General features: G+C 46.2%; 1 protein-coding gene across 3 annotated transcripts in view; it reads left to right on the forward strand.

Annotated features, from left to right (window-relative positions):
• The window catches only part of LOC119658037 (calmodulin-A-like), a 498,102-nt gene that overhangs the window by 105,937 nt on the left and 368,188 nt on the right, over positions 1-23,977 (forward strand). The gene's annotated exons all lie outside the window — the stretch shown is intronic.

Genomic DNA, 23,977 nt, shown 5'->3' on the forward strand with positions numbered 1-23,977 from the left:
CTAACCTCAAAGGTACTTTTACTGCCTTCTGATGAAGGAGCTTAGTTTGTTGCGCTTTTGCCATTGGACTCATGTAGAGCTTTGTTCCACTAACGGACTTCCCAACTTTTATCTTTTTAGGCAAAGTCACTTGGTTGTCAGAATTACGCCTGCTGGAATATTTTATTTGCTATGTGTGTTCCCACTTGCTTTTATTCTTATCATCTTTATTCGTTGTATGCATTTTTCTCCCACGCTTATGGGTGTTGTGTGCTATAACCCTCGTAGCATGGTAACGTTAAAATCATTTATTAAAAACGACCCGGTAGACTATCCAACCCGCACTGTTCGAATAATACCCTAGATTGGTGTAGCAAGGTCACCTAATACAGAGTGGTTTTACCGCCCGCTAACGATCTTGGTAGACAAGGGTGTTGACTCCCGAAGAGCCACATATTAACATTAAGGAGCGACAGGTTGGCTCGAAGAGAGCTATATTCTGTTCTGGAGTCAATTACTTGACCCCAGCTACCTAGAACTTTATTGAACTTTGGCCAATCAGTTTTCCTAGAATTCCATCTGTAATATGATTGCCAATGACAATATTACGTAAAGAGAGTATATTACGCTCCATAATTGTAACACTGAAATTGAACTATGTGAACGTGTGATAGTGAGGTTTCGTCTAGCGTCAGCTTTTCCCTGATCAACTCTGACAGATTTGAAGCGCAACTTGCGTGGTGAATTGCTTCACTTCTCCTTGATTCGAGGATCGCGAGGCGTACCTTAAGTTTGCAGTCATAAAAGCAATTGAAATAACGGAATATGTTAAGCAGTAGCAACACATGATGCAAGACAGCTTGATTCTCTCTACGCTATCAGATCCTTTAATTCTTGCTTCGACGGAGGACACTGTGAATGATAGGGTAAACATACAGAGGCAACTATGGCCCATTGTAAGATAACCGCAGCTGACTCCTGGGCTCAGAGTTGTTCCATCATGGTTCCTCCCACCTACTTTAACATTAGAACAGAGGCTCTCTACAGATCATTTACTGATTCAATACTGTAGCTTTTGTTAAACGAAACGCATCGCTTCTGCACCATAAGATATAATGGTGATCCTGCAACTTTTCCAGTCTTACTGCCAGTAGAAAAGGAACTAACCTGTTTGTAGACATACGTCAAGTCTCTTCCTTCCTTTTCGTGGCGTAAGTTCCGTTTTCTTCAAAACTTGGTCAACAAAACGATCATAAACAGACGGGCTACAATCAGATTTTCACTTTTCTCCATTATAGGTAGGGTAGGTAGGTTGCCTCCCAGATCCGACTGGATTATCCTGGTACTCAGCATGGATATAATCCAATGCGTGAGATACCCCTCCAATCCAATACCGGGCAAGGCTTCCTTGATGGTATTAGTACTGACGTTGTTAAAAGCTCCCTCTATATCCAAGAAGGCAGCAAGGGTATACTGCTTGTACCGCAGCGACCGCTCAACCGTGCCAATTACCTCGTGGAGGGTGGTTTCTGTGGATTTTCCTTTGAGGTAGGCATGCTGGGACTTAGAGAAAGGCGTTCTCTCCATAATCGTCCTTAAGTGAATGTCCAGGACGAGTTCTAGGGTCTTCAGCACGAAAGAGGTCAGGCTGATTGGTCGAAAGTCCTTCGCGGACTCATGACCGCAACTGCCCGCTTTCGGTATGAAAACCACTCGTGCGCGCCTGCAGGACTGCGGTACGTATCCTAAAGTGATGCAGCTCCGGTAAAGCTCAACAAGCCACGGCACAACCCTTTTCTGCTGCTTCTGTAGCATCACTGGCATTATGCCACCTGGGCCTGGAGACTTGTATGCGGAGAAGCTGTTTATAGTTCAGCCGATGTTGTCCTCGGTAATTACCGATTTGATAGTCTCGCACAACTGGGGTTGCCACAAACCCTCTAAACAAGGTTCTGACTCACAGTCCTCCTCGCTGGAGGGAAAGTGCGTTTGAGCAAGCAGCTCCAAGGTTTCGCTAGAAGATTCCGTCCAAGAACCTTCCGACTTTTTAAGGAAGGATGGACTCTTATGTTCCTTGGACAGAAGCTTACTGAGCCTCGCGGATTCACTAGTGCTTTCGATGTTCTGACAATAGTCCAGCCAAGACCGCCTCTTGGCGATCCTGATGGCCGACTTGTACTTCTTCAGACAAACCTTGTATGGCTGCCAGTATTTTTGCCTGTAGCAGATGTTGAAGATTTCTCTGGTCAGCTTCCTGAGACTAGAGATATCTTCATTCCACCACGGTGGCAGGGTGTTTTTGCTGTACTTAGTAGGGCACGAGACTTTAAAGGCGGTATCAAATGTCCGGATAGCTGAGTGGTTAGAGCGCAAGGCTGGCGTACGGAAGGTCGTGGTTCAAATCTCACTGGTGGCAGTGGAATTTGTATCGTGATTTGACGTCGGATACCAGTCGACTTAGCTGTGAATGAGTACCTGAGTCAAATCAGGGTAATAATTTCGGGCGAGCGCAATGCTGACCACATTGCCTCCTAGTGTACCGTTACGGTCGTGAATGAAGTGCTCTAACACACTTCAAGGCCCTGATTCAACATGGATTGTTGCGCCAACGATTATTACTATTATTATTATCAAATGCCTTCTCCAGAGCGCCGAGCTTTGACGATAGATTTGAAGTAATAATAAAATCAAAGAATGACTCACCTCTTTCGTTGATTTCGGAGCTGCCCCAAAGCGTATGCCTTGCATTCGCGTCACAATCTATCAGCATATTGGCTTTCTTTGTTGTTATGGTGTTTGTCAGATGTTGTAGTTCTTCTAGCGGAGCTGATCGGTCATGAGCCATGTAAGCAGAGGAAATATACACATTCTCTGCTCCCGCATGCTACAGCTTGACCGCAACTAGGTCACTGGAACTCAGGTCCGGGCACAGCAAAGCGTGCAGACTCTTCCTCGCAAGAATACATGCTCTAGGTCTATCCTGAACAGCGTCTCCTATGCTGTGGAATAAATTAAAATATTTGCTTTGGAGCCCTTTGATGGTTCGGTCGCTTCCGACCCAGGGCTCCTGTATTAATGCGATGTCGATGCCGATTTCTTCCTCTAAGGGGAAGACGAGCAGATTAGCCGAGGCGCACTTCGAGTGCTGCAGGTTTATCTGCATTATCCTCAGCATGCTTGCGTGGGGGGTTTGTGAGTCCCCGTCGGACCTTCGATCGTCATCTCCTCCAACAGCTTGTTGGCGGCGTCGATTGGGTCTAAGTCGTCGTCCGGTTTTGCAGAGCGGAACGCTTTTACTTTTGCATTCCTGACTCCGAACCAGACTTTATAATCGGCCTTTTTCAGTGCATCCAGGCACTCCTCGTTTATACGGAGTAGTATAGGCTGGCGGTTTGTCTGAGGTTCCTCCTCCTTAATAACAACGCAGTCGTCCATGGATTGTGAAGGCACAGGAAATAGACGAGATTGTCCTTCTCCATGCAGATCTTCGGCAACTAGAGGCGAGCGACCGGTCTCCTGGGAATTTCGTCGTAAGGGATGATCTTGAGCTTAACGCACTCCTAGGCGTCGCTGATCTTAGCGACACACAAACCGAGAAAGTCCTTAGAGAACTGGTCCATGCATGCTATTGTGAAGCCCACGGACCACCTGAGGTGAATCAAAGTGGGGGGTGAGTCCCGGGTGTTTGCCTCCGGTGTCCAGGAGATGCTCATATACCATGCCCGACAGCCTAGCCTCAACACTGGTCCACACCTCCAGCGTTAGTTTGCCGATAGCAGAATTGTCATCCGCCAGCGCCACACGTAAGTGACTCTTGGCCACGTCACTGAAGGGCTTCGCAGTACGTGGCCCGCCGCCTGACGGTTGCTGTACAATTTCCTTCGGATGTTGCTTAGCATCTGCGCTCTTGCCCACTCTGCTCCGCTTCTTATCTTGTTCAACCTCGTCTTGAGATCGATTGCGTTTTAAAGCGATAGGCTTCGCCTTTTGCTTGTCAGTCAGGCGTTTGCTATTGTATTCATCAACAATCGCCTGGTATTTAGCGAGGTCTTTTTCATCCCGCTCGTCGACAATACCGGCCTCCTTATTCTTAGCAATCTTGCTGAGAATATGCATGTCCTTCTGGTACTGGCTCTTGAGCAGGACACCCGTGGACCTTCGCTTCCTAGCCGGTTTCCGGCGACCGACATTCTTCCCGGTTTTCACTTTCGAGGGATCCCCCGACACTGAGGGCTTCGGGCCAAGAGTACTATGTCTGGTACTCGCTACACTCAGCTTGACGGCAGTGGGTTCCAGGCTGGAAACCACTAGTCCGTCTGACGCCTCGCTCCGGGAGGTCCCTGCGGTTGGTTTCAGCACAACGGTGCTACGGCTGGCACCGAGTGTACTGCTCTCGACGGCTACTGTCTCCTGGCTGGAGGCCAGCAACTCGTCCTCCGATGATGCGCCTGGCATCACCCCCTCTTCTTCTAACGTCGTTTTTGTTTTTTTTTTTTGATAATTGAGTTCATGTCTTGGTCCCACGAGTAGTCCAGGAAAAATGTCCACCCTGGCTGGCCCAGCCACCAGGGTAAGGGTCTTATTTGAAACTGAAGGTGCCCAAGGTATTCAGAGTTCGCATACTAAACACCAAGCTCCCCATTGACCATACAGCCCTCGGCGTATGCTGTTCCACCTTGACTTGGGGTCCTATTAGCACCTTCTCTGGTGCAGGGAGGACGATCCCCAGGCTGTTGCTTCAGTCCATCCCCCCGCCAGATCTACTTGCCGCTAACACATGACCAGCAGACAAGCAGATCCACGTCAGTTGAATGAGCCTACTCCCAGCCCTGTACTACACACTCTTGGCCCGCCCAAAGACGATTTCCAGCGGCCATCATGTGGAGGTCGTGTGAGGACTTGCCGAATTATGCAACTTTGACCTGAAGCATAATCAAACCGGGCCGCCCTCCATTATAGGAGTTGCTATACTCTTTTTTTGGCTGGCTGCACCTTAGGCAGTAAGTACCGCTTTTCCACTGAAGTGAGCGCATGTCTTCCAGGATATCAATTCTATAAGCCCTCTAAAATCTATGCCACTTGATTGCTCGAATTCACAGATAGCTTCGAAGTCTGTAACTTCTTACGATTTCGCGTGTACAAATCCTAGCCTTCCAAACTCGCGGTTGGACACTCGTATCAAGTAATGAATTATTACAGACTACCCTATACGTCTTACTAACTTCAGACCAAATTTGTAAAGTTAGCTGACTGCTATTTATGGAAAATTCGAATAATGGTTCCTTATAACTTAAGACATCCTTAATTACAAACATCCTAAATTACAAACAAACTTGAACACAAAAATTTGGACAATGTCCTCGCGAAATGTGCCAATTGTGACCCGGATCAAAACACAATTAAAGTACTGAATTACATAACAGACCCTCCCTTAAATTCCCCTTCCAATGCTGCTAAAGATGCTTGGCGTTATTTCCGTCTGGTCTTCATCAAACAAACGAAACCGTAAGAGAAGTGATTGCGGCAGCTCTGAGACCAAGCGAAAACGGAGAGCCGGGTCAATTACCCTGAGGCCGAACTCGAATTTTTATCAACTTCTCGAGAAAGTGACACAGTGAATTTTCCTCAGTCCCTCGTGGATTAAATGAGTTGCTCAAACAAACGGATATCAAAGATGACACAGCTGATATAGATCTGCTCCGCAGAAGATAAATTCAATTTATATCCCACTGGAAATTGCTTTAAAATTGGAAAAATAAAAAGCCTAAGATATTGCCTCCGTCCATTCCTGCTTATGGGAATTCCGGAAATTCCGTAACGGCAACAAATAATTCTCCTAGGTTTAACGCTATTGATGAAACTGGAAGTCAGTGGAAATTCATATCGACCATTATCCTGAATCTCTTCAATATTTTACATTTTCGCTTTTTGATTTTGGAAATGTTCCTAGGTAACACCAACCAATGAAGCGGAAGGAAAGAAAACACGATATGGCAATTATCCTCATCAGAAAGCAGAAGTATAAAAAAGTCCAATTTGTCTTTCACAACACCACGCCAGTGCTCCTTGAACCATAAATACCTTTCGCTTCAACCCACAGTTCAGTTCCACTTCAGACACTTCAGCTTGGGGTTTGCTTCGAACAAAACAGGGCAGCGAAGAAAATCTAATTTTCCCTTAGACAACATGAAAGCATGAACGGAAAACTTCTCTCGTTTCATTTTTGATTCGAGTTGGAGCCATTAAAATAGAAGAGAAGGGAAAAAACCGTAAAACCTTCATTTGAATCCTTAAATCGATATACAATTCTTCAGTTGAATATTACAGGGAACGTGCCCTTTAACAATTTTCAAATTTTCAAAAGAAGGTAGGTCGCACCCTGATCCATTTTTATCCACGTATCGTTCGGGTCGTTCTCCCTCCGTCCGCTCGGAACATATACATTGAACTGAAAAATAGGAAAGCTGCTAAGTATATTCCCTATTCATATCGACTTCTATCGACTCAAGGAGGCATCAAGCCAAAGAAATCCCAATTTAGGGCCTTTTCACTGCCGTTCAAATACTTGAGAACCTCGAAAATAAATGTATCTTAATAACTCCCGGCCGAAGAGAAAAGGTTGCTATGAGTATAGCCGAAGGAATTGCGAGAAAAACAAGCAGGGAAATCTCCACCAGGCCAGTGAAAATAAACTGATTTCAATGCATTACTGTGCTTGTGGCCGTGGTTACTTTAGAAAATTAGTAGTCAAGAAAGCAAGCGACCCTTCTTCATTTTCCATGAGAGACTCTAGAAAAATTTTTGGATCAAAGTTTGAAAAGGGTAGCTTCCTAATTTTTTATCATTCCTTTCGAAAAGCACCCTTCACGATTCTGAAACTTAGCGAGGTAAGTCTGTTGAAGTCCTTCTTCCAATTTTTAATTTTACTAAGCTACTCGTATATAAGAAGCGTCCATGACTTTACTTTTAGTCCTGTAATTTATTCCTACTTTAACTCTCTTAAGAAGCTTACATGGTTTCAAATTAAACATCCCGAATAACTTAAAAGTATCTCGAAAGTATTTTGTGTTTCTCACGGATCTGTGTTGTTGAGCAGTATAAAAGCGTTTAAGATTTTTGACAGCTATTTTCCGGTCTAATAGAGCAAAAGTTCGATGATGCGGGAGCCGATGACTATTATTACCACATAACAGAGAAGATAGAACATGAAAGATTGTCCTAAAAAAACAAACCTTGAGTTAGATATTACCTCGGAGTTAGCAGTTTGCTACCGCTAGTCTCCCTCTTTCTGCTATATGGACCTCGAAGATTTCATATCAATGGTGGGAATGAGATCGGTTCTGACATCTGCCCTTTGAAGTCACCCTTTTCTTGGTTCGATAATTTTCACGGCTTCGGTTGTCGTTCTACTGGCAAATATTCGTGATATCTCTTCATCCAAGAAATCTACCGATAACCGACCTATAATGATTAACTCCGCGTCATCGGAGATTGTTCGAAACTGTAAATTACCGGCTTGGAACATATCTGGACTGCGACAGGGTGTTTCTGATCAACTTTGTCGTCAAGGTTGCAGCCCATAGGAGCAGCATTAAGCAAGGCAGAGCTAATAGCTCGAGAGCCAGTTCTATCCTAACATCTCCGCAATTGTATTCTCCGCGCTCACCTTCCTTTCCAGTGCATGATTCAGATTCCTTCTTCTTCTTTCTTCTTTACATTGCGAACCTTGGGCACATGTTCTGGATCGACTGCTATGCTACCGCATCCAGGACAATTCGACAAATCATCCAACCCAAAACGATGCAGCTTCTTCCTCTAGTAACCAGCGTGTCCCGTGATAATCTACTCAGTCAAGCCAAACCCTAATGAGCCTGTGCATCCAGCGACCCTATCTGCGTTGTCAGAGATCATACGACGCTGGTACTGCGAATTCCTCTGTTCAATATGCCCTCCATAAATCTTGCTTGGCACACCAAACTCTTTTCTTTCGCAATTTCGATTGGTATTATGCGCGCACTACCAGTACTGGTTCATCTGATGTGGCCCGAAAAGCGCTGCAAACCTTCAAAGCAATCAGCCGGTAAGCCTGCTTCCTTCTCCGAAAATTTGCAAATACCTCCGGCCACATAGGCGCTGTGTAAAGCAGATGCTGAGTTTGACATCAGTCATCACTTCCAGCTTCACAGTGTTCCTCTTTCTATGTTTTGGGACGCCCATGCGTCTCGTTCTAGATAGTCTTCTCTGAGAGATAACTCTCAACCAGACTGACCAAATAACCAGGAACACCTTTGTCAGTCGAAGCATTTTTGGACGCCGAAACGTATACGATAGCTGCTTTCTCTCAATGATTCTCTCAATCATTTTCCCCACCTCATCCAACAGATCGGGCGATGTGCTGCTGGATTTACAAATGGCTAATTGGGGTTGGAAAATAATACCAACTTTTGCTCTTTTCACTAAACAAGGAATATTCCTTCTTTCTTTTAGCAATGTCTTGAAGATATTGGTGAACAGATTCTTCACTGCTAACTTCAAAAACTCCATTGGGAATGTCATCCAAACCTGGGACCTTCTTCTCGTCAATCCTATCATATATTTTCCGCAGTTCCAACTAGGTTACTGAAGGTATCACTCGACTGTTGAACTAAGCCACGGGTCAGTTACCTCAGGTGACCTCTGCAACATTTTCATTACCTCCCTCTAAGACCCTCTACGAAGAGTTATATCCACATGGTCGCACAACTGTTTGAAGCAAGTCTTTTTACTCCTCCGAAGGGCCTCGCAGTTGTTTGTGTGTCTCTCGATATTCGCTACAGGACTTCCTCTTAGCCTCTGGTGAAGCCTTCTTACTCTCAAATATGCGACTCGCAAGGGTGTGATTTCGTTGTTCCACCAGTAGTTGGGTTGCTTACTGGGGAGCAGTTGCCTTCTGGGTATAGCAGCAACACATGCTTCCATCACCGTCATTGGATGGCTTTTTCACTGGCCGGACCATCCAGGGAAATATCGCGTTTCGGTGTCGCAAAAAACGTGTCCGCCCTAAAACGCTCTCGCTGTCCACCTGGCATTCTGCCACAGCCTTCTCTCGAGCACGATTTGTCCTTGATTTCCATGCAGATTGCCTTGTAGTTACTGCATTATTAAGCGACTCTTCCAGCTAACCTGGTGCTCACCTATGTCAGTGAATAAGGCGAGTACCACATCCAACTCCTAATGCTTCGAGGGGAGCACGTCCTCTTGCATACGTTGTCCGGCTCTCCCATTCAAGAGCCCTCGCGTTAAAATCGCACTACTAAGATTTTCGGGTAACGTCCTCTCGTATCCAAAACTAGAGCACTCAACACCTGTTCATACTCGGCAAGTGTAGCTCAGGGAGCAGTGTAGCATTTATATGTATATGTGCATTCCTTTTACTTTTGCTCTGAGTAGTCCATGCTCGAGATGCACCATTATTTCCTATTCTCCGCAAGACCATAGCGCTTTTTGACTCATTTGATCTTTGATCTAAATGCCATCATCGTAATTTCAATATTGCTCACCAATTATATCCATATCGATGTCTTTCTCGTAGATGATTTGCGTGGTTAGGGTTGATTACAATGTACCGAGGGCAATGTACCCATGGTTTACAGCGTCCTTCTCTTTGGTAGTAGGTATTTGGGTCAGCTGCCCAGTCTTTGCTAATTGATGCATTGCTTCGATCCGTCATTCCACCTGGTGGATGCCTTTAATAAGTGACCTAAGCCAAGGTAGTCAAAGCATCACGTTACTGTCGCTTGCTTTCTGGGAAAATGTTAGCGCAAGACTCTTCACCATGTCTGGTGATGGTGATAACCTCCGGTTGTATTTTCCGCTGGTTTCCCATTTTCCAAGATGCCTCCTTTTTCTAGGTTTCCACATCCGGGAACCCGCTTGTCTACTCCCAAAAACCGCTGGTGCAAGATTTCCCAAGCATATGCGTATCCCCATAATACACCGCTGAGCGTTCCCTTATCCGCACGAAGGAATGCCCTTAATGGAAGATTGGGCGACTCCATACAGGCGACGTATACCCATGTCTCTAATCCAAACTGCATATCAGATAGAGCTCTTTTCTCTTCGTATCCAGAAGGCATATTGGACAATATGAGAATTAATGTCGAGGTTGTTTGTATCCTTTCGGTAACAAAACCAAACATTGCTGCTTCCATTTTTAAGGGACATTTGTTTGCATTTTTGCATTTTTGTTTGATTTAATTGTCTGATCTCGCGTGAATGGCAGCTTTCACTACTTTGTTCTGAATGCTACCCGATCCGGGCACTTTCCTGTTGCTTATTTTCATACACACTTACTAATCCTTAATTGCCAGCCATCTATTATTAACCATCCTGGGAAATATTGGACCTTCTTTGTCTATAATTCTAGTAACCCTCTTACTAATCAAATCGCTCTTTTAGTCGTTGAATCACGGTGTTTGATCTCTGTTGGGACAGTGTCTCCACTATTGATTTCAGGTGCACTGCAAAGGTATTTTCAGCTCCCGCTTTTATTTTCTTTCATCGCCTTTTGCAGCTCGTATCTAATTTGTCCAAACACAGAGAGTGACTGTTGAACGCCATTGTTGCAACTTGATCTTGCGTAGCAACTATAAAAGTTTATGCCGCTTATTTTACCTTGGACGAAACCCTCTGCTCACTCTTTTTCTAACGTTTTTTAGTCGCAACTGACATTTTGGCTTTTTTTCTCTTGTCGAGAATCCATGCACTACTTCTGGTAATTTCTTGGCCAGCACATTGAAGACGTTTTTTGTTGCAGTTTTTCGCTATGTGGCCTTCAACCCTGCATCTTCTCCATACTTTGGAACGATCGTCATTTTTCCCGTCTTTGGCCTAGTGTCCCAACTACAAGTATTTGGAGCACATTTTAATCATCTTCGCGGATACGGCCAACAATCTAGCCTATTTTTATCCTTCCTGCTTCCAAAGTCGTTTTCGGACTTTCTGGTGGAAGGGTGAGTGCCGCAGTTTGTGTGCTGCGGTATACTTTCTGTGAAGATATTATGTCCAAGAATGTTGACACCTCGATTCCGAACTGCAACCGAATTACCTCGACTATGATGGCTTGGTGGGTTAGGTCTCTAACATCAGCATTCACGCGCAGAGCTACGCCGATGTTCTTTTTTAACTGAGCTGATTTTGCCCCTGTTTTGCTGAGTTGGAGATTCTCATTTGGAGTAATTTTGGACTTTTTTCAATTTTAGGTCAATTTTGACTCAGTGCTGTATATCCGCATAGGATATTTTGCCTTTACCAATTATCGAGATAGCGGGATTTTTGCTTCTCTTCGCCATCCCTTTCTTGACCACTTTTATTCATACTCTCTTTTTATCGTCCATCCGTTTCTGTCTTGTGACGTGCCTCACTGTAGTCTCCGCCTCTTTTTCCGTTCTCCAGCGTCTCAACCAATTTTATAATTTGCAAGCAAAACTTCTGTAAGTTGCTTCCCATCATGACTCCTTCCATATATACAGTCACTGTTCTTTAAGGCTCGCATTCATTTACCCACCACTGTGAGTTTTTTTGAAACTCATTTCGAAGGGACCTCTTAAAGCCACAAAAATGCTAGTTAAATATCGTCCATCTGAGTTTACACTACCAATCTACTGGTGGGGAAATATTGAACGTCCTTTGAGGCAAACACCAGCCAAAGGTCAACAAATTCCAGATCGTGTGGCGTATTCGCTGCCCACTTTAACTTTATCTTCAAGACGACCTTCCCTTAGGCTTATTCGTAAACTGACTACTCCGTCACTGACTAGTGAATTCCTGTCAAATAGCCACCATCGTCTTCTCCACTACATCAGTATCTAGGGTCCCAGCTCTTCAGTTTAAAGAGGTGTAATGTCTTGGCCTCAATAAAGAATGCAGTCGCTTCATTAATAGGCTTCCGGCCAGGAGCTTGGAAAACCCCTCACTAGAAAACATAATTCTCATCAAAACATAGACAGCGTTCTCAAATGGAGATATAGAATAAACTAAAATACATTTAAAGTGTTCCCTACGTGAGAGGCGACTGAAGGGAATAGAAATTTGCGAGCTAGCAACCTGAAGATCTTAAAACTTCGGTGCTACGAAAACGTCAACAAGGCCTCGGATAGAGGCTGACCTCATAGCAGTAGCCTTCGGCTGCTCGCATGCTCGTCAATAGCGATAGCGCGGGTCCTCAAAATGATCATTTTCCCCAACTCAAGCGAGAATTGCAACAATATAAGGTGGACATTCTGGGCCTAAGTGAAGTGAAATGGTGACATTCTGGAGTATACTCCCCTCCCTCTTGCCACACTAATTACAATGTCCTTTGTACTCTGGAAAATGTGACGCGAATCCGCTGTCGAGTTGTTTATGACGGCTACCGCAAGGCGCACTCTCTGGGAGGGCTGGCTTCAACATTCCTGGTCAAGTTAAGAAGCATTGCAATTGTACAGTGCTCCACAGAGATTAGTCACGTGATTCAAAGGTGATATTGTGGTCGTGATGGGCGATCTGAATACCAAAATTGTGTTAGGGCCCATTTTGCCCCCTTGTTCGGACATGTGATGGGGAAATACAATCTTAGCAATCGTAACGATAATGGTAGGAGGTTTGTGGATTTCTGCAACTTCCACTGCCTTGTCATTAGCGACATATTTTTCGAGCGCAGATTTGCCATGACGTCAGTTGGGTTTCAACCGACACCACTTTCTGACGGCAGATTCACTGAGCAACCCGCCTGAGAATATTGATGAACATTAGGCCGCCATCAAAAATGTTTTCGTTACGCATGCTACGCAAGTAGTCCTGCAGGGCGTTTTTACCAGCCAGATCGACTGCGGATCGTGGAAACGGATCGCTACTGGCCGCTACGAGTTGTAAAGCATTCGATCGATCTCAGAAAGTTCAGGGCAGTGGGCGCCAGGCAACACAAGGCAATTTGTTATTGCGCTGGTCTGGAAAGCTGAAGACACTGCAGAAAGCAATGATTTCAGAAGTGTACATCGCATCAGCAAGGAATTTGGATGTTATCGCAAATCTTTTGATGGTTCTTGGAAAGATGTTAAGGGTCGCCTCTTTATCCACTATGCCGACCAGCTAGCCACTACGGTTCTTAACCATATCCCTCGACGCATCAACAGCGCTACATCCATTTTCGCTGCTCTTCTAAAATCTGGAAATGCAGTTATCTCTGCAACAAGATCAAATTGGAATTGTTCTGGGCAGTGTTTGTTTTGCGTTGTTATATGTCAGTAGTACGTGGAAAGTGACATTAGCTGTCACTCGAATGCCGGAGTGAACTGGCCCGATACTATTACAGATGACGAACTGGCTCGGCGTCCAGAACAGGTAGCCGTACCCCATGTCCGGCCACACATTAACAAGCTAATGCTAACTTCTTGCCCCATTTGTACCCTTCTAAAGAAATTTGTTTTTAAATATATTGAGATAGTAATTAATTCGTTAAAATTTCCTCTTTCGTTTCAGGTAAGTCAAGTGCAGTAAATTCCGGAGTTCGGACGATTTGTCGTAAGTATGGCCACGGCTCTATGCATATTGTTCGAAAAGACGAAAATGTATTCGGGGTGTTTTGAAAATTAACGACTCTTGTGGAAACAGAATTACGTTATAAGGTCTCTGAATTAATGCAAAAAGCTAGGTAGCTAGGTAAAAATAAGAAGAGTATCATAATTTGCATCAGTCAGATCGAAATAGGTACGTTGTGTTATACCCTAGGGAATCCATTAAGGTAGTTTCCTGCCTGCTCTCCTACATTATTGCCGAATCTAATGACACCTAACAAAGACAAATAGCGTGTAGATTCTTTGAAGCTATCAGCGAAGATTACTTAGTCAATCACTCCCTATTGTTAGTAACTAGTCCAACTTTACTAACTTTCGCTGTGAATCCTCTTCAGAGGCCGTGGATTACTTGTAGATAAGTCACTTGGCAGCCTCTAAGACCTCTTGCCCCTCTTGCTTCCTTTTAATCACCATGATGATCCCTTCTCCACTTCAGCCGTGTAACAAATCACTACAAAGTCTACCTCGGTATCGGTAAATGCGCCCAAAATGAATTTATATTCGGATATGGCTTTCTCAGTTTTTCTGTTATTTCATTGAGTGCTGCCTTCGGGATTTCGTCACGTACCAGAAGCTACCCGTAATGGAGCATCCACTTGAGAATATGCATATCGTTTATGAACCGGCTGTCTTTCGATAAGAGGAACTTCATAGATTCCGTTCGATCAAGAAACGTGGTTTCAACCGACATTCTGCCCACTATTGAAATCCTGGTGTTGCAGCTTTCCCGCGATCGATCCTCCCTACACTGCTGACCGTCGTTTATTGTTTTCCGCGCAAACTCTAAAACCAAACCACTCTGATAGCTCTAGTTTCGACTAATCCTGAAACCCATTCACTTAAGAATATGACATCCGCATGTGCGTCAAATATGATATAATGACTGGGCGGGTTGCTGATATCAACGGGATAATACAAACGGCAGTTAGGCAGTATTCTTTGCTGTTAAGACTAGCGGTCTGTAGAGCGGTGAGATTGCGCATCGTCACCTCCAGCACCCCGAAGATTCGCTCTTTGGCCTGACCTCACAACCAAAAGTTGGTCGGCTTCCTCGAAATGATTGGCGGTCACTTTAAAGTTGTCAAGGTGGTGATGCTAGCGTGTGGCAATTTCGCTTGATCTCCAGTGATTTCAGGCAGGAATGAGGTTTCAGTATACTAGAGATTGCTTTGACCACCCTTTATGTTTTTTCACTTAAGCGTATGTTTTATATGTAATATAAAGCGTGTAAAAGCGTATCCCAGTTTGCGTTCACCTTGCAAGCAAATAATGTCTCCTGTTTTTCTTTAAAGGCCGGGTGTCCCCTATTAGACATACTTTACCCTATTCAATTCGATGTTCATTATGGGGCACCTTCTGCGACTGGCAGAAATAATAACTGGAATTGTCTGATGGAGCGACTTTAAGTTAGCCTTATCGGCGAACTACAGAGGGACTAGTTCAAAGTGAAAATCTTTACTTAGGTCCAGGCTCCAGTAGTTTCTTTTCACAGGCATTCCCGCCGGACGCTTATAGTATACCTATTAATTATAGTATGCCGTTTGAGTCTATAACCGACAAGGACTTTATTAAGTATTTTTTTACTTCCAAGTGCTTCAACCTGTCATCTAGTTATAAGGTACAGATGCCAACAACCTACTTGGCACAAGTGTCGGACACTGTCTCAGGACGTGTGAGGAGGTTTTATTATTCGCCTCACAGAATTTATAGACAGTGTCCGTAGATAGTTTAGCCTGCAGTGACCAATGAGTATTCCTATCATGATGCAGAACCTCTTCTTGACGACATTTAAACAATCTACCGAGTGCTTGAGTTCGTACCCCCTTATAAGTATCCTGGACTCTTCTATTTCTAGTAAGTTCCCTCAGCCGTTCCTTTTTGGTTTTTTGCGTAGTAACCATGAACCTATTTCCGACTCTACAAGATTCCTCTGAACCATGCAATGGCCTCCCTGCTCCTTTCCTGGCCAGCTCGTCCGATGACTGATTGTATTCTAACCCAATGTGGGCTGGAACCTAGAGTATTCAGATGTAATTGAGCATGATTACTTTTGAAGGCAATTCCATTTGCCTGGAATATGCTAGTGTGCTTACCCAATGATACAAGGTACGTTTTCCTGTGTGGAATTGCCAAATCTCCCATCAGGCGCGTCCCTTCGTGCGGATAATTGAATGCTCGGCGAATGTGTCATGACCATGCACATGCACGCATCCGGAGATGTGCGTGTATGGGCATATTTATGCGCAGGCCGGGTAGGTGGGAAGTAAACGCCCACCCGTGGATAAAAATTGGCTATGGGAAGGATACCCAGAAATAAAACCAAACATGGAGGAGCAGAAGAAGAATGAAGTTACGGTGCAGGGCTTCGGAAACCCAGTGCCGGCGGTTTTTGGGAGTGAGCAAGCGGGCTCCCGGCCGTCGATATCCAACGACCGCAGAGCCTCAGTAGTGGGAACCTTGGCTACTGTGGCATCTAATGTTACAAGCGTACGGGAGGAACTTGAACTGGCTCCAGTGATGGATCCGTTCAGAAGGAGCTCGATTTTTCGCAGATCCCCTCCCACACGGGCACAAACCCCCACGATCGCTACCCCCAGCGGTAAGCGTATAGCGGGAGTCTTCGATGAGGAAGAATCACTGACGCCGATTCACCCGAGCGATGTTTTGGGCAATGATCAGTCTGGAGCTGCCTTTACTGCCCTCGGTAAAAAGATCATGGAGCTGTGTGAGTTTATAAAGGAGCGCAGGAACATTCACCAAAATATAAGGGCCATGATAAGAGGCATCCGTTTGACGTACGGCAAGGCCCAGGATGAACGAGTAGGGAAGTCGCCGATTGGAAAAGTGAACCAGGCAACTCAAGTAACGCCGGTTCAAAACACAAAAGGGGAGAGACCGGGAAAGAGGCTGCGCGAGAAGCTGAATGACTCAACAGGCCAGCAAACCCCGAAAAGAAAAAAAGACTCAACTCCCAAAAAGGCGGAGTTCATGAAAAGTACGTCTGAAGCTACCAGTGAAAATACTGCAGTGGCTACCTCGAGAAAAGGGATCGAACCTTCAAAGGCGGATGCGGAAGCTTGGAGGAAGGTAGAACCGCGGAAAAGAAATTATCGGAGGAAGATTAGACCGGAGGTGATTTTCATTTCCAAACGAGGCGAAGGGTCATACGCCGACATTCTCAGGAAAGTGAAGGCAGACCCTGAACTCGCCAATTTGGGAGACAACGTCAGCCGTATTAGACGGTCGCAGAAGGGAGATCTTATGTTGGAACTTAAGAAATCCAAGGATGTAACCGCGGACAAATTCTTAAGCCAAATCGGGAAGACTTTAGGGCAGGAAGCCAACATAAAAGCTAGCAGGCCGGAGATCACTATAATGTGCAAAGATATAGATGAAATCACGACGAAGGAGGAGGTTCGCAAAGCGTTGGAGAAACAGTTCGATCTTGCCGGACTATAAGAGTCAGTGGTGAAAACGCTAAGGAAAGCCTATGGCGGAACACAAACCGCCATCATCAGCCTACCAGTGAAGAGCGCACTCAAACTGTTAGCAGCAGGGAGAGTGAGAATAGGCTGGGTTATGTGTCGCCTTAGGGAACAGGTGGCGTGAAAACGGTGCTTTAGATGCCTTGGCTTTGGTCACATTGCGAAGTCATGTACTAACCCAAATGACAGGTCAAAGCAATGCAGGAGATGCGGAGTGGAAGGCCACATCAGCAAGGACTGCGGAGCTGACCCAAATTGTCTACTGTGCAAAGGAAAGGAGGGTGTGGACCATCGGCACATTGCGGGCAGCAGCAGGTGCCCGGAATACAGGAGAGCCCTTAGCACAAATCGCAGATGAGGTTGATACAAATCAACCTCAACCACTGCGAGGCGGCGCAGGATCTACTCGCGCAAACCATCCGCGAGAAAAACATCGATGTGGCCATACTAAGTGAACCATACCGAAACCGCGGTGGTAGCGTTTGGGTCAAAGACCAAATGGGCCAAGCAGCGCTGTGGACTTGTGGAGAACAAGCCTTCCAGGAAATAATGGAGCACCCGGAGGGGGGCTTCATCAGAGCGAAGGTGAAGGGCATCCACATCTACAGCTGCTATGCTCCACCCAGCGCTACACTCGTCGAGTATGAGCGGATGCTTGTTGCTCTTGTTTTGGATGCAAGAGGACGTTGGTCGATCATAATAGGAGGCGATTTCAATGCGTGGGCTCTTGAATGGGGCAGCCGGGTAACTAATGTCAGGGGACGTGTTCTCCTCGAAGCATTCGCGGAGCTGGACGTGGTACTGGCGAATGTTGGGTCTTCGTACACTTTCCGGGGAAGGGGCCTGGGGTCTATAGTGGACCTGACATACGTGAGTGGCATGTCAGTGAGGACTATACTCACAGCGACCACCAGGCAATCTGCATGGAGATCAAGGGCGGATCGAGCTCGAAAAAGAGTTTTCGCAGAATGGCGGGTGGTATGCTTGGCTGGACAGTGAAAGCTTTCGAGGGGGACACGTTTTCCGCGCTGCTCAAATCCGACATATCCCTGAATGGTACGGCTGGAGAGAAAGCCACCCAGATCACTCGATGGATGACGGAAGCATGCGATGCTACTATGCCCAGAAGACGATTGCTCCCCAGTAGGCAACCCAACTACTGGTGGAACAACGAAATCGCAAGTTTGCGAGCCGCATGTTTTCGGGCAAGGAGGCTTTGCCAGAGGCTCAGGGAAAAACCCGGTGGCGACGGTCGAGAGGAGGCACACAACCAATTGCGTGGCCGCCTAAAGGAAGCCATTCGGAGGAGCAAAAAGGACTGCTTCAAACAGCTGTGCGACCATGCCGACATAAACCCTTGGGGCGAGGCTTACAGAGTGGTGATGAAAAGGCTGCGTAAATCACCCCAGGTGACCTGTCCGCGCCTCCTGAAACAGATTGTTACCACTCTGTTCCCTCACCACGAAAATAGGGGAAGGCAAATTTTTGTCCAGCTAAATGACGACATAATACCGCATGTAACTGTGGAGGAGCTGCGGGAAATATGTGGTAGGTTCGGTGACAACAAGGCCCCAGGGTTGGATGGCATCCCCAACCGAGCTTTGAAACTGGCAGTGAAGACTAGGCCCGACCTTTTCGCCAACACCTTTGAGGCGTGCCTAAAAGAAGGAATATTCCCTGCCCAGTGGAAAAAGCAAAAGTTGGTGTTGCTTCTGAAGCCTGGCAAGCCACCTGGAAACCCAGCGTCGTACCGTCCTATCTGCCTGTTGGATACAATGGGGAAGATGATGGAGAGAGTCATCTACAACAGACTCCTGCCCATCGTCGAAGCCAGCAATGGTTTGTCGGAACGCCAGTTTGGTTTCCGACGCGCCCACTCTACGGTGGACGCAATTGGCATGGTGGTAAACCTGGCAAAAGGTGCACTGATTTCTGGCGGCTGCTGTGCCGTGGTGGCGTTGGATGTCAAAAACGCATTCAATTCGGCCAACTGGAATAGAATTAAAGGGGCGTTGGCTGACATAGGTGTCCCCGGATACTTAGCGAATTTGGTGGAAAACTACCTCTCAGAGAGGACTCTCTGGTACGGGACGGATGAGGGCCCCAAAGAGTACATTGTCACAGCCGGGGTACCACAGGGATCGGTACTTGGTCCCCTGTTGTGGAATATCATGTATAATGGGGTGCTTGCTCTTCCCGCCCCAGAGGGGACTACGATTGTCGGCTTTGCTGATGACCTAGCTGTGGTTGTTGCAGCAAAACACCCAGAAGATGTGGAGGTTTACGCAACAGAAACAGTGAGAGCGGTAAAGACCTGGCTAGAAAAGGCCGGGCTGACCTTGGCGGACGCGAAAACGGAAGCGGTCTTAATAACGAAACGCAGGAAAAATAACCACTGTAAAAGTGGAGGTCGGTGGACATTATTATTATTATTATTCTGTTAAGGGAAAGTCGCACCGCGTCCTTGAAGAACTATTGTGCCCCTTTTACTGGTTATAGTGTACCTGTTGATCATGTGGACATACGGTCGTATCAAAGTCGGCTATCAAATACCTGGGGGTAATAATTGACACCAAATTGAGTTTTAGGGAACACCTAGAGTATGCATGCCAAAAGGCAGCCAGTGCCACCACGGCACTTGCAAAAATGTTGCCAAATATTGGTGGGCCGAAACATTGCCGGAGGTTGGGGCTAGCCGGAGTGGTGCGCTCCATCCTGCTCTACTCGTCGCCTGTGTGGGCAGAGGCGCTTGCAAACTCTCAGAGACGGAAGCAGGTGAACTCGGTTTACCGGCGGATGGCTTTGAGGGTTTGCAGTGCTTTTAGAACCACATCAGATAAGGCAGTATTGGTGGTGGCAGGCATGATCCCGGTTGACATTCTGGCCAAAGAAATGAGTGTCCTGTACAATGCAAGACATATGGAGGAGCATGCACAGCGTAGAAGTGCGGCAAAGTCAGAGTCGCTTGATCTCTGGCAACGCAGATGGGACGAGTCTGCGAAAGGTCGGTGGACGCACAGGCTCATTCCCAACATTACGGTGTGGCTTGAGCGAAAACATGGGGAGACCAACTACCACATTACCCAGTTCCTCACGGGACACGGTGGTTGCTACAGGCAGTATCTGCACCGCTTTGGGTTGGATGATTTTCCGAACTGTCCCAGATGCGATGGCATACCGGAGGATCCAGAGCATGTGATGTTTCACTGCCCATGATTTGCGATGGAGAGAAGGAGCTTAAACCAGGTGCTGGGCAGGAGCGGGACCCCGGAGAGCTTGGTTACTGAGATACTGGAGTCCGAGGAGAAGTGGCTTGCGGTTGGCTCCGCAATCATCCAAATGCAGGAGGAGTTGCTGAAGGAGGAAAGCTGCAAATAGGAGAAGGATGAGTGCCTAAGAGCAAACCTACCCCGCGAAGTAACACCTCAATGGTGGTCCCGCGGGGCTGGGGCTGGAGAGACCGGGGGTGGTTTTTAGTGGGTGTGAATCCCACACGCGCCCGCTGTAGTTCCGCCGTTCAGGCGGCGACCTGACACTTTCGAACATTTTGTATAGTGCCCTCCTTGCCTGCATCTATATGTGCAGATGGAGAGGAATCAATCCAAGAAGGACCTCAAGGTAGCCATATGCAGGCTAGTCTATGAAGTTCGTGTGATTTCCTAACTGTTGTGTTGGAAATCATTGGCCTTACCTTTGCAATTTATTTCTAGTGCAACATGTTCGGAGTACAACCCCATCTTTTAATGGCAGTTCCTTTGTGGTTTCCCGACATGTGTCTTCGAGGGTAGTTTCTGATCTAGTGTTATTTCCGAATATTGGGCTCCTATTACTCATTTCACCTCAATGCTATGTAATCTAATAACTCTCAGGTCATCAAACTTGCGCTTGCTGGTAACTGGAACTATATTGGTCTGGGCTGGATTTGTGCGGGGCTCTGTTTTCCTGCACCAATTGTTGACACTTCGTTGTCTAGTTTGGGTTCTGTCATATAGGGCATTCTCATATTTACCTCTATATATTAAAACATTGTCATCAGCGTAACCTTAGTGTTCTAGGAGTTCGTCAGCTACCTTACTTCGCATTAACAGATATACAACACTGAAAAATGTTCATGACAACAGAATTTGTACCTGTCTTTACTTCCATTTGCCTACTCGCTTGCGGATCGGAACATCTCGTAGCTCTGCCTGCGATGTTATCAAATGCTTCTTTGATGTTCAAAAATTCAAACCGTGCGATAGAAGCAAATGGCTTTCAGTACTACGTCCGCCGACTAGCACGGAGCAGTTGTAGTTGACTGTCCTACGCTGTAGCTGTGTTAACATGAATATATGAAGGTGGTTGCGCATTAGAATGTTAGTTATAATATATTTGTCTAAAACCTTTTCCACTGTTTTTAGTACGAATGAAAGGGAGAGAGTGAAATGGATCCTTTTGACCCGCTTTTGGAGTAAAGACCACTCTTGCCCGCCTCCAAGCCCTTGATATACATGTATCCCAAGGCCATGCTGCCACTGGAGTAGTGTATGGAAAAACGCCATCTATTTTGGGTAATTTCAGTGGTTTCAAGGTACCCTAGCTTTGCTTTTTCCGCTAGTTCCCAATTCACCATTTACCCGCTTTTATCAGTTGTTAGGTTGTCAGGAAGAATGACATTGCCTTTTGCGGACGGCAGAACCTTGAAAATGAGTTCTGAAAAGCAGATATACCCTGTCCTCCTCATTGTCAGTAAATTCTATCTTGCTTTTTCAGATAGACAGAAGGCAATGCCTCCCTGAAGTTGTTTCGTTTTGCTTCCCTGGTCACAATTCTGAACGTCCTCAGAGCAGCTTTAGCTGGCCGCTGTGTTTTGCTCGGTTAAAGGTTTTTCGGACCTCCGTTCTCATTCTAGCTAGGTTTCTGTCTCACCAAGGTACGTCTTTTAATGACACGATCAAACCGCTCATCAGAGTGTTGTCGAGATTTATGTCTTGTGTCAACCGTCTGGTGCTTGTCACGAATGATGGCGCATTCCCTATCGTATGTATTTCTAACTTGTTACTAACGATAAATTTAAGAGGGTACTGACTACTTCGATTGATGTCGCTGCTTTCCCAGGTCTTAATGGTGGGCTTTGGCATTGCAGCTGGGGAGAAGTGGTAGCGCCTTTCTCTCACAAAACTGGGTCAGTCTAACGAAGTATCCTGAAAACACAGCTGTCTTTCCAGTTCTTCTTCACTGCTTCCAATGAGACTTGAATAGCCACGAAGTCCCTAGTTATAAACTCTAAAGGAGATGCATATATTAAGTTTCGTTCAAAAATGATGCAAGCTATTAATTTTTCATAAGAACAATCCGAAACCAGTTCCATTCTTCCTCCTTGGAGACCGAAAATCTGCCCAGAGTACGTCTAGGGCTCTTGAGCCAGCACTATTAGAACTTTATCTTTGAAAATTGCCTTCGCAATCAATGCAGGTGCAACTTTGCAAGGTGGAAGTTTACCTAGGCTCTTTTAGTACCAATCATTTGCTCCATTAGTGCTTGGAGCTCTTGTCCACTGTCAGAGTATAACCCTCCTCCGCCGATATGTCGCCCGCTGTTCGACTTGTCCCTGGAAAGTCTATATCTTGGTTGTCCTACTTCTCGTTTTCTGCGGGCACCAGGTCTACTTCCCTGATCGGTCCTGATCTTTCGTTTTCTATGGCCTCCGCTGTTTTGTCGAAGACCTCGGTAGGCTTTCTACCTGATGTGTCCTCCGAAGTATCCTCCCGTGGTTTCTCCCTCCCTCTGCACAACTGTGTGCGGAGATCTATGTTTTGAGTTATGAGGAGGCGCAGAAATTTCCCCATCCTCCTGTTTTGGGAAGGTAGACCGTCGGCAGTTTCCGTCGCTTCGATCCTGACAATTAGGGACTATTTTTCTAAGGCTTAGGCTGCTGTGTCCTCTGTCGCGCAATTTACTAGTATTAGAACTGATCGAAAGTGTATGGCGGTGAAAAAGAGCTCCTCGCATATCTGCATAACGATGGGGTCCTCAATTATTTCCTGCTCCTTACGAGTGAGTATTTGATCCGGAAACACTTTTGACAGTGTGGTCAGTCGAATGCTGTTTACCGCATTAGCATAGTTAACGGCGGGTCTCCTGGCGATATATAGCGCAGATACCATTTAGCACCTCCGCTACTGAGATCTACCGCCTTCCTGACAACCGATTTGCTGACCGCAGAAATACTCCTACTGATCCCTACCTTTTCAGCAGAGTCCTTTGTTGATTGCGGTCTTCGCAGTAGATCAATCTTGGCCTTGGCTCCATACTTGACTTCCCAACTTCGACCTTCTTGAGTGTAGTCATGTGGCTCTCAGTGTTGCCGAGATGTGTTTCCGCTTGACGGGCCAGTACAAACTTGTACGGTGATGCGATGCGTAGCAATTTGTCGATAGTAGACTCACCTCGTCCGTAGCATGGTAAATTTTCGTTTTAAAATTTTACCAGATTCAAATTACATTACCATAGTTTGCTTTGAGACTGTTGCTTCCCCATACGTCCTCTTTTTTCCTGCCTCCATGCTAGCATTCTTATGGGAGGAAGCAGCTTTATTCAGATCTCTTTCTCTCACTCACCACTGGAGGCACGAGGGAAATCGTGAAAATAGACCCTGGTGGAGAGCGGAATGAAACATTGCCCACCATGGATGTCTTATAGGTTTTGCGGCCATTATCGAAGATGCGGCCAGTATGGGAATCACGGGGGTTACAAGCTGTTCCGCTTCCTTGCGTTTGATTTCTCGGATCATTACCATCTTTGGCAGTGTAGCCTCGCAAGCTTTCGCATTCCCATGGTGCTTCGCTATCTTTCGTAGTACTTTCCATTGCCATCGGTTGGGAGCCTATCCAGGTTCACGGTGTCTGCTCCGCATGGCTTAGTTTTTACAGACCCGTATTA

The sequence above is a fragment of the Hermetia illucens genome, chromosome 5 (genome assembly GCF_905115235.1).
Source record: "Hermetia illucens chromosome 5, iHerIll2.2.curated.20191125, whole genome shotgun sequence".
NCBI classification, from domain to species: domain Eukaryota; kingdom Metazoa; phylum Arthropoda; class Insecta; order Diptera; family Stratiomyidae; genus Hermetia; species Hermetia illucens.